This window comes from Schistocerca piceifrons, chromosome 3, assembly GCF_021461385.2.
Source record: "Schistocerca piceifrons isolate TAMUIC-IGC-003096 chromosome 3, iqSchPice1.1, whole genome shotgun sequence".
Lineage (NCBI taxonomy): Eukaryota > Metazoa > Arthropoda > Insecta > Orthoptera > Acrididae > Schistocerca > Schistocerca piceifrons.
The window spans coordinates 242,683,178-242,695,435 of record NC_060140.1 but is presented as its reverse complement, the minus strand read 5'-3'; positions in this window follow the sequence as shown (position 1 = coordinate 242,695,435).

The window sequence follows — 12,258 nt, the reverse complement described above, 5'->3', positions numbered from 1 at the left end:
GTAGATACTGTAGTGGTTTGCTTTGCCGTCTCTACATTGGTCCCCTAGCGATGTTGTGGCTACATTTGTTAGTCCCACACTGCGCGCCAAGTATGGAGTGACTCTTCTTGCCCTATTAGCCATTTAAATAAGTGCTCAGAGCCAGAGAGCTGAAGGTAAAGCAATGACAATCAGATTGTTGGCGAACAAGTTGCGTGAAGCAAAGTCGGCTAATAGGGAACTTCGTGTATAAAACTAACAAATGAATTAATTGGTGAATATGAATCCAAACATAAAACTAGGTGATAAAGGAATACAGAGATCAGTGATCATCTAAATGAGACAAATCCTTGCTTGATGTGTATGTAGCCTTTTTTAATTGTTCATCCTTCCCTCTCTGTTCTGTCCGTGACAAGTCTCCACTACGTTGTGCCGTTAATCCGAAGTAATATGGTATCCTTTCCCCCTCCAATAGTGGGAAGTGCTGCTACTCGTTCAAACTTCTTACCTCCTGTCAGTTTATGAGCGATTCTCGCTCCCTCTGCCCTCCCCCTCTCCACATTTCCTTATACATAAAAGAAAAACTGTTGCTAGGTTCCATCGACTTCCGGACATCACATATCTTCTCACATAGTGATTGTAGCCATGTTCAGTGTCGTTTTAGGCAATATAATACAGCATGAGCTATATAGCAGACGAAAAAGTGAGCTTCGCGTTAACTGCACCCAGCAGCATGTGGATTCCTGCCATCAGTTCACACATAATGCAGCAGCGAGAGGTGAGGAATACAGCGGATGTTCGCTATTATCATAGGCTCGAGGAAGTCATGGGAGTGGGCACATGTCTAGGGATGAACGTTGGTGCCTGGTCACTTTATGGCTGCCTTGCCGAAGGATTTATGGGGAAAAGTGTGTGGGTAATGACTAAAAAGGGGCCTCATACAACAAGGCAGACATCATAGTACAAACTATGCTGAAAGAGATAAGCACAGCCAAATATATGGGTGCTCTGTGGTTTGTCCAAGTCATGTCCTCATGATCCACCTACTCAAAGAATTCGGCATGATTACCACATAGTTACATGTACTGTGAGGCGATTGTGGAAGATTCGACATATTCGAGCTACGAACTTCCTCGTTAGTTCCCGAGTGCCCCAAAAGCCATCCAGTGCATGCGTCCAGCATGAAAGCTGACCAGCCCATTCACGACTTCCTCACTAGCCTACAACATCTATTTAGGGAAGCACTAGCTACTGGGTGCCAGACATATGGGTATCCAGAACAATAAATTGGTTTCTTCAGCAGCTGAGGAGGCCTATAAAGCTGGAACAATCTTAGCACTATTGTCTCCTTCCATACTAAAGATTTGGCCTTCTTCAGAATCCCTGTTTTTCAGAATGTCAGTAAGTTTGTAGTGTGACTGAAGTTAGTTATATCGTTATTTCAACGTATAACATAATTATAGATTCAGGAACATGCACGGTATTGCTTAAAAATTACTCTGGGTGGTATCACGTGTCGATACCACCCTACGGACGCCATAGCGATGGAATTTCAAGTTCCTGTGAGACGCAGACAGCAATCGTGTGGGATCCGGCAGCCCAAATGGAGCACATCCATGCTACGGTCGCAGGTTCGAATCCTGCCTCGGGTATGGATGTGTGTGATGTACTTAGGGCCGGCCGAAGTGGCTGTGCGGTTAAAGGCGCTGCAGTCTGGAACCGCAAGACCGCTACGGTCACAGGTTCGAATCCTGCCTCGGGCATGGATGTTTGTGATGTCCTTAGGTTAGTTAGGTTTAACTAGTTCTAAGTTCTAGGGGACTAATGACCTCAGCAGTTGAGTCCCATAGTGCTCAGAGTCATTTGAACCATTTTTTTGAACCATTTGAACCATGTCCTTAGGTTAGTCAGGTTTAAGTAGTTCTACGCCTAGGCGACTGATGACCTCAGATTTTAAGTCTCACTGTGCTTAGAGTCATTTGAACCATTTGATTTGGAGCACATCCTCTGAGCCACGCCTCTAGCGGCTCACTTGTCAGTACCTCGAGCGCCCTGTGTAGCGGCAACATAGGAGGGCCGGCGGCAGCAACTCACAACGGGAGGCCACAACGTTGGGATCGCAGATTTACTTCAGACTTTGCACACCTTTATTAGGCCATTAAAACAACATAAAGTGCAAGCAGTAAGGTGCACTATGAGCTTGAGCATTGTCCTGCAAAATGATAGTCAGGTCCTGCAGAAACTGTCATCACTTCTGTCTCTAAGCTGGTCGTAGGTTGTGTTCCAAAACTGAACACCATAAAGACAGAAGTGATGACACTTTCTGCAGGACCTGACCGTCATTTTTCAGGATAGTACTCAAGCACGTACAATGCAAGCTGTTACTGATTTGTTTCAGTGATAGGGCTACTAAGTGCTATACCACCTACTGCACTTGCCTGACTTAAGCCCTCGTTAAGTTCAACTACATTTCTAAACTGAAGGAAACACCAAGCCATTCGCTTAAGAACTGCTACAAATTCATCGGGCAATAGACCGCGCCGCTCGAACAGTCAACACAACTGGCACTGCTAAGAGTATTCTACGACTTCCACATCGCTGGTGACTAGTTTGAAGGTCAGTAAAACTTTGAAACACTTATCTATTTTGTATGAGCTGTAAATAAATACTCTACTGTCCATTAAAATTGCTATACTAAGAAGAAAAGCAGATGATAAACGGGTATTCATTCGACAAATATATTATACTAGAACTGATATGTGATTACGTTTTCGCGCAATTTGGGTGCATAGATCCTGAGAAAGCAGTACACAGAACAACCACCTCTGGCCATAATAACGGCGTTGATACGCCTGGGCAAGGAGTCAGTGCTTGGATGGCGTGTACAGGTACAGCTGCCAATGCATCTTCAACACGATACCACAGTTCATCAAGAGTAGTGACTGGCGCTTCGTGACGAACCAGTTGCTCGGCCACCATTGAACAGACGTTTTAAATTGGTGAGAGATTTGGAGAATGTGCTGGCCAGGGCAGCAGTCGAACACTTTCGTATCCAGAAAGGCCCGTACAGGACCTGCAACATGCGGTCGTGCATTATCCTGCTGAAATGTAGGGTTTCGCAGGGATCAAATGAAGGGTAGAGCCACGGGTCGTAATACATCTGAAATGTAACGTCCACTGTTCAATGTGAACAAGAGGTGACCAAGACGTGTAACTAATGGCACCCGATACCATCACGCTGGGTGATACGTCAGTATGGCGATGAAGAATACACGCTTCCAATGTGCATTCACATCGATGTCGCCAAACACGGATGCGACCATCGTGATGCTGTAAACAGAACCGGGATTCATGCGAAAAAGTGACATTTTGCCATTCGTGCACTCAGGTTTGTCGTTGAGTACACCATCGCAGGCGCTCCTGCCTGTGATGCAGCGTCAAGGGTAACCGCAGCCATTGTCTCCGAGCTGATAGTCCATGCTGCTGCAAACGTCGTCGAACTGTTCGTGCAGATGGTTGTTGTCTTGCAGACATCACCATCTGTTGACTCAGGGATCGAGACGTGGGTGCACGCTCCGTTACAGCCATGCGGATAAGATGCCTGTCATCTCGACTGCTAGTGATACGAGGCCGTTGGGATCCAGCACGGCGTTCCGTATTACCCTCCTGAACCCACCGATTCCATATTCTGCTAACAGTCATTGGATCTCGACCAACGCGAGCAGCAATATCGCGATACGATAAACCGCAATCGCCATAGGCTACAATCCGACCTTTATTAAACTCGGAAACGTGATGGTACGCATTTCTCCTCCTTACACGAGGCATCACAACAACGTTTCACTAGGCAACGCTGGTCAACTGCTGTTTGTGTATGAGAAATCGGTTGGAAACTTTCCTCATGTCAGCACGTTGTAGGTGTCGCCACCGGCGCCAAACTTGTGTGAATGCTCTGAAAAGCTAATCACTTGCATATCACAGCATCTTCTTCCTGTCGGTTAAATTTCGCTTCTGCAGCACGTCATCTTCGTGGTGTAGCAATATTAATGGCCAGTAGGGTAGTTTCCACTATTAAAGTTTTAACCCTCGTAAATTAAATAATATGACTAGTGATGAAAAAAATATGGATTAAACATTAATTATGATATGGAGCCGAAACGTTGCCTGACACGTTCGCCTGTCAAAGCTAGAGAGCCTTTTTTTTCTTGCCTCATTTTGTTCATTACTGCTCGTTGTATTTCTTCGAGGCGGACGTCCCATGATGCTTCTTCAACTTCATTGTTGATCCATTCACCCAACTTTTTTTTATTACAGAAGACAGCTACCCCTCTGACCGAACACGAACACGCTGAGCTACCGTGTCGGCGACCTTGACTACCAAGAACTCTTAAATTCAGCGCCTGCGCATAGATACGAGGGCTGTTCGGAAAGTAAGGTCCGATCGGTCGCTAAATGGAAATCACAGTGAAAGTCAAAAATGTTTTATTTGCTAGAGTCAGCTACACCTTCCAACTATTTTTCTATACAGTCGCCGTTATGACTGAGACATTTGTCGTAGCATTGTACCAACTTCCCAATAACCTCGTCACAGAAGGCCTGTGCTTGATACCAAATCTCTAGTTGATCTGCAGCTTGTGGTCTGTGCCAAAATGTTGTCTTCATATCCGGCGGTTCGTGTGAACAGAGAGGGAACTCTGAGGGAGTCAAGTTCGGGCTGTATGGTGGGTGACGAAACACTTGCCATAGAAAAAGCTGCAGGAGCCACCTCGTTGCCCCTTCCGTGTGCGGCCGAGGTTTGGCATGAAGAAGGAAATGCATGACAGTTATGTTGGATGGGCTGCATGAAATGAGACGAAATCTCTCACCGGTAGTCATACTTGGCAGGACACACCGTCTTCCAGACTTCTTAACGCGCTCACCGTGCGATCAGAATTGGAAAGAGCGACATGACGCGATCGATGGTAATACGAGAGACAAGTGTCAAACATATCTATGAGAAGTTTCTTCGGATTTTCATTGTGGTTTCCATTTCGCAATCGGTCGGAACTTACTTTCTGAATAGCCCTCGTACACCTGTTACATAAGAGGCGCGTAAAACTTCTCTTGCGTTTTCCCCGGTATTGTCAGAGTAGTGCACATTACTACTCGCACATTATGATGTTTTAATGGCGTACTACGGGTGCACAAAGTTTGAAGTAAATCTCTGGTGCCAACATGGTGCCTCCCTTTGTCGGTCCACTCGCGCTCGGAGCCACACAGCTACAGGTAGCTACGCAGATGCCGCCTGGCCGCGGATCCGTCACGAGTTCGGAGAAATAAAAGCTAAGTAAACATTCCGTTTGCTGTGATACCTTGTTCGGTAATCATTTCTGCTCCTGCACAGCTTTCCTATGACGACAGTTGCCGCACCACTCTGGAGCCCAGCTCTCCTTACTGTTGAGCACAAAGTCGTACAAAACACTCTGAGCTTTATTCAATCCAGTCTTTATTGACAGCCCAGAAACTCACTGCATCTCAAACTTTGATAATTTACTGCTCAATACATTTTATGAGGTAGATTCCTTTGATTCCTAAAATGCAGACATATACAGGGTGGTCCATTGATCGTGACGAGGCCAAATTGGTTTGGATTGGGTTGTTTGGGGGAAGAGACCAAACAGCGAGGTCATCGGTCTCATCGGAATAGGGAAGGATGGGGAAGGACGTCGGCCGTGCTCTTTCAAAGGAACCATCCCGGCATTTGCCTGGAGCGATTTAGGGAAAGCACGGAAAACCTAAATCATGATGGCCGGACGCGGGATTGAACCGTCGTCCTCCCGAATGCGAGTCCAGTTTGCTAACCACTGCGCCACCTCGCTCGGTACGGACCGAGCCAAATATCTCACGAAATAAGCGTCATACGAAAAAACTACAAAGAACGAAACTTGTCTAGTTTGAAGGGGGAAACCAGACGGCGCTATGGTTGGCCCGCTAGATGGCGCTGCCATAGATCAAACGGATATCAACTTTTTTTTTTTAAATAGGAACCCCCATTTTTTATTACATATTCCTGTAGTACATAAAGAAATATGAATTGTAAGTAGGCTGTTTAGGTTTTTATATTGATAACGCCACATAGCACTCTGTATGAAAATCACTGGCTGTGCTGTGTGCAGTCTGTGGCTGGGTGGCATTATTTTAATATTCGCTATTGTAGTGTTGGGCTGTTGGCTGTTAACAGCGCATAGCGTTGCGCAGTTGGAGATGAGCCGCCAGCAGTGGTGGATGTGGGGAGCAAAATGGCAGAGTTTTGAGAGCGGATGATCTGGACGTGTGTCCATCAGAGACAGTACATTAATGAGTAGTGGTTAGGGACTCTGGTTTGTGAAAAAGGATGTTGGAAACCAAGAATCATACTTTAAGAGTTATGAAATGTGTGTACATGCATGAATGTATCACAATGCCGCCGAAAATGTTTTGGACACTGTTATATTCATAGGATTTTGTTTCCACAGATTTGTAACGCAAATATTTCGACCTGTGAAATTTTATTTGTATCAAACTGTCACTGTAGCGGAAACTGAAGTCGTAAATATTTCGGTAAGGAAGGTAGGTCACCTTGACGTAATGCACTGTAAGCACCCAGCTGCGTGACAGTTGCCTGGAAAAAAGCCATTAGTGTGTGCCTTTCAGAGGCACAGGTGGAGCAAAAAGGAGACCATTAACCTCGCTTTTGACATTCCTTTGTAGGAAGCATCACAAATACGATACGCTCATTACTTGGAAACATATCGTACTTTGTGCTTCTTACTAAAATGCTTATGAATTGGTGGGAAATATTCTTACATCTGCACACCTGATTATGACGTCTTTCTATGAGAATTGAGAGAATTTCTACTGATTTATGAAATGCCACGTGACTATTGAATGATATTTTTATGCTTCGCTTTAGATAGTTGCTTATTTCGTTTGATATCTGGTTTCCTGCTGTGTTGCAGAATTGGTTTTATAAAATAAAATTAATTTGTTAATGTGAAAACTTTCTGTCAACAGATCTGTTAAATAATAATTTTATGATCCACATTCTTCGAAAAATGAGCACTTGGAAAGGAAAGAACAATAGGAAGGGACTAATAACAGTAACTGAATACATAATTTTCTTTTCAACTACTTAGTAACTTTTTGGGTAGAATAACTTGTTGTGGTGCATCACTTTAATTACATAGACATTAAGATGTGAATAGACATTTCCCTTATATGCATTGTTGTCTTTAGTGCAATATTTTTTCTGCTTGAGCTTTGTCATCTTTAGGTATAAGTTATAGCATTTGCTGCTGCTGTTTGCCAGGCATAGTGCTACTGAATTTCACTTTGTATTACTCTGTTAAGCCAGTTTTACTACTGATTTATTTTTCTTATTTGCCGCACATTGCCTTATATTAGTTGTAATATTGCAATTGCTTTGCTAATTTAGATATACTGCTGCTTGCTTTGCCAATTTGCATTTTTTGTCATTGCTGTTTGTGTTAATTTGTTGATTGTTGCTGCATTGCCTTGTCCCTTAGCATACATATCTGAGCTCAGTAGATTTAAGTTAGCTTAAGAGGGTTAGACTATATAAGAAACTAACTATTAAGAATAGGGAAAGAAGGCACTGAGAAGTTATATGAAAAAGATTTGATCAAAAAATGAGTATTGTCAATGAAAAATATTTATTTAACAGGGTTAGATAGGATTTTTTTTTGCAGGAGCAAATGTTGAAATAAGCGGAAAGATCTAAGGAATGAAGTTTTGGGTTGGACTGCAGTACCAAATGTCACACTGGAAACAAACCCTGTCCTGTTGTTTTGTGTCATTCCACTATGTGTCTGTGTACCCTTGTGTATTTGTATTTTTCCTGTCTTCATGTGTTTAGCTAATAAGATTTATCTTGTAGAATTTTTCTAGTATTAAGCTACATTCACTATGATGAGGAATACTGTTATCCTCAAATATAATTTGCATTAATAATATGTTATTTTCTTTGTAAAGATGTTTATAGACATTATCAATTTTGTTCTGTTTCAATGCTCGTGTGTGAAATTAATGTTTCGAAAACTATTCTCATTATTTTATATATTTACTTATGTCATAATTCCTGTAACACTGATGCATATGTCTATTTCTATTCTTTTGTAAAGCCCGTATTATTACAAATGTTATCTGTACTATTATGTTCTTTAATGGTGTATTTTGTACCTTTTTAATTGTATTCTCATGTTGAAATTTTATAATTGGACACAAGTTCTTAAAATTAAGTTTCATTTCACTGCACACGTTTTTGTTGGTCATAGTACACGCAGAATATGCGAGAAAAAAAAGGGGACTGGTAGCATTTGCACGTGTGTTGATAATTCAGCAAGGGACTGGTTAACAGCATTGCTGGTTCTAAAACAATTCCAAAAACTTTGTGGGTGCACAAGTGGTGGCTTATGGACTTGCTATATTGTCCGCAAGACTCTTCGATGGTGATTGTGCACCTGCACAGTCGCAACAGATGGCTGCTGGCCGTCTCTACAAGGACTACAGTGGGTCTGAATCTTTGATGGCTCACCAATACAATTATTTCTACAAGGACTGCAGTGGGTCTGCACCTCTGGTGGCCCACCAATACCATAATCTCTAACAGGACTACAGTGGTCTGCTCTGTGATGACCTACCTACCAATATTCTTAAACTTCGACTGACTCTGCTGTGGGTTTGCTCTGTTGTGGCTCATTACCTGTCTGCATGTCAGCACTGTCTTTCCGTTGGAAGGACAACACTACTTCTTCAAGACTGCATGGAACTCCACTACTTCCGTGTGCATTTTCTTTTACTGCTCATATTTTGAGAAAAACACTGCAATTTTACTGTGATGAATGATCAGGACTGTCTTTATGGACTGTGAGAAAATTTTAGCTTTTGACCAACATTGTATCAATAAGTGTGTGCATTTGATTTCTTTGTTATTGTAACTGCGTAAATTTTTTTCAAAGCTGTATTGGCCAGTACCCAAAACAATTTGTAAAATTTTTTGTTCGGAGCATGGGGGCTACGTAAGTAGGCTGTTTAGGTTTTTATATTGGTAACGCCACGTAGCGCTCTGTATGGATATCACTGGCTGTGCTGTCTGCAGGCTGTGGCTGGGTGGCATTGTTGTAATATTCGCTATTGTAGTGTTGGGCTGTTGGCTATTAACAGCGCGTAGCGTTGCGCATTTGGAGGTGAGCCGCCAGCAGTGGTGGATGTGGGGAGAGAAATGGCGGAGTTTTGAGAGCGGTGATCTGTACGTGTGTCCATCAGAGACAGTACATTTGTAAGACTGGATGTCATGAACTGCTATATATATATTATGACTTTTGAATACTATTAAGGTAAATACATTTTTTGTTCTCTACCAAAATCTTCCATTTACTAACTATGCCTATCAGTAGTTAGTGCCTTCAGTAGTTTGAATCTTTTATTTAGCTGGAAGTAGTGGAGCTCGCTGTATTGCAGTAGTTCGCGTAACGAAGATTTTTGTGAGGTAAGTGATTTGTGAAAGGTATAGGTTAATGTTAGCCAGGGCCATTCTTTTGTAGGGATTATTGAAAGTCAGATTGCGTTGCGCTAAAAATATTGTGTGTAAGTTTAGTGTTAATCAGAATAGGTAAAGAGCGAAATGTCTGAGTACGTTCAGTTCAGCTCAGCTGTTTGAAAATCAAATAATGTAAGAGGTTTATCAGCATAGTAATTCATTAATTTTTCTAAGGCGACGTTTCAGAATGTTTTCGTTGGACCACGTTTTTCGCTTTGTGATAGATGGCGCTGTAATAGTCACAAACATGTGGCTCACAATTTTAGACGAACAGTTAGTAACAGGTAGGTTTTTCAAATTAAAATACAGAACGTTGAACATTTTATTTCGGTTGTTACAATGTGATACATGCACCTTTGCGAACTTATCATTTCTGAGAACACATGCTGTTACAGCGTGATTACCTGTAAATACCACATTAATGCAATAAATGCTCAAAATGATGTCCGTCAACTTCAATGCATTTGCCAATACATGTAACGACATTCCTCTCATTAGCGAGTAGTTCGCCTTCCGTAATGTTCGCACATGCATTGACAATGCGCTGACGCACGTTGCCAGGCGTTGTCGGTGGATCACGATAGCAAATATCCTTCAACTTTCCCCACAGAAAGAAATCCGGGGACGTCAGATCCGATGAACGTGCTTCGACGACCAATCCACCTGTCATGAAATATGCTATTCAATACCGCTTCAACCGCACGCGAGCTATGTGCTGGACATCCATCATGTTGGAAGTACATCGCCATTCTGTCATGCAGTGACACATCTTGTAGTAACATCGATAGAATATTACGTAGGAAATCAGAGTACATTGCACCATTTAGATTGCCATCGATAAAATGGGGGCCAATTATCCTTCCTACCATAATACCGCACCGTAGACATGTGATCGCCGTAAGCTTATTGACACCAGTGCTTACTAATTTAAGTTATACACTCCTGGAAATTGAAATAAGAACACCGTGAATTCATTGTCCCAGGAAGGGGAAACTTTATTGAAACATTCCTGGGGTCAGATACATCACATGATCACACTGACAGAACCACAGGCACATAGACACAGGCAACAGAGCATGCACAATGTCGGCACTAGTACAGTGTATATCCACCTTTCGCAGCAATGCAGGCTGCTATTCTCCCATGGAGACGATCGTAGAGATGCTGGATGTAGTCCTGTGGAACGGCTTGCCATGCCATTTCCACCTGGCGCCTCAGTTGGACCAGCGTTCGTGCTGGACGTGCAGACCGCGTGAGACGACGCTTCATCCAGTCCCAAACATGCTCAATGGGGGACAGATCCGGAGATCTTGCTGGCCAGGGTAGTTGACTTACACCTTCTAGAGCACGTTGGGTGGCACGGGATACGTGCGGACGTGCATTGTCCTGTTGGAACAGCAAGTTCCCTTGCCGGTCTAGGAATGGTAGAACGATGGGTTCGATGACGGTTTGGATGTACCGTGCACTATTCAGTGTCCCCTCGACGATCACCAGTGGTGTATGGCCAGTGTAGGAGATCGCTCCCCACACCATGATGCCGGGTGTTGGCCCTGTGTGCCTCGGTCGTATGCAGTCCTGATTGTGGCGCTCACCTGCACGGCGCCAAACACGCATACGACCATCATTGGCACCAAGGCAGAAGCGACTCTCATCGCTGAAGACGACACGTCTCCATTCGTCCCTCCATTCACGCCTGTCGCGACACCACTGGAGGCGGGCTGCACGATGTTGGGGCGTGAGCGGAAGACGGCCTAACGGTGTGCGGGACCGTAGCCCAGCTTCATGGAGACGGTTGCGATTGGTCCTCGCCGATACCCCAGGAGCAACAGTGTCCCTAATTTGCTGGGAAGCGGCGGTGCGGTCCCCTACGGCACTGCGTAGGATCCTACGGTCTTGGCGTGCATCCGTGCGTCGCTGCGGTCCGGTCCCGGGTCGACGGGCACGTGCACCTTCCGCCGACCACTGGCGACAACATCGATGTACTGTGGAGACCTCACGCCCCACGTGTTGAGCAATTCGGCGGTACGTCCACCCAGCCTCCCGCATGCCCACTATACGCCCTCGCTCGAAGTCCGTCAACTGCACATACGGTTAACGTCCACGCTGTCGCGGCATGCTACCAGTGTTAAAGACTGCGATGGAGCTCCGTATGCCACGGCAAACTGGCTGACACTGACGGCGGCGGTGCACAAATGCTGCGCAGCTAGCGCCATTCGACGGCCAACACCGCGGTTCCTGGTGTGTCCGCTGTGCCGTGCGTGTGATCATTGCTTGTACAGCCCTCTCGCAGTGTCCGGAGCAAGTATGGTGGGTATGACACACCGGTGTCAATTTCTTTTTTCCATTTCCAGGAGTGTATATTACAGCACTGAAGATGGTCACTAAGCGACCGAAAATCAATTTTGCGATAATAAACAAAAATATACGACCAATGCTGTCTCTCCTTCCAAATGCTCAGTTTATTACTGGGAGCTTTATAATCATTTTTGGCAGTATGTGACAATTCTGTAATGAAAAGTCTGTGCCCTAGACTCTAGGATTGCTCAAGTTCCCCCTCTTGCTCTACCCTTTTAACCCCTTGCCTTCTTCTTGAAGATGATTTGCGCTATTGATACGAAATTCTACTTTTTTTGTACTTTGTATTACCATATTCGTTCGAGGCTTTTGAGCCACAGTTATACAAGTTCTTTGTGGGGAACTCG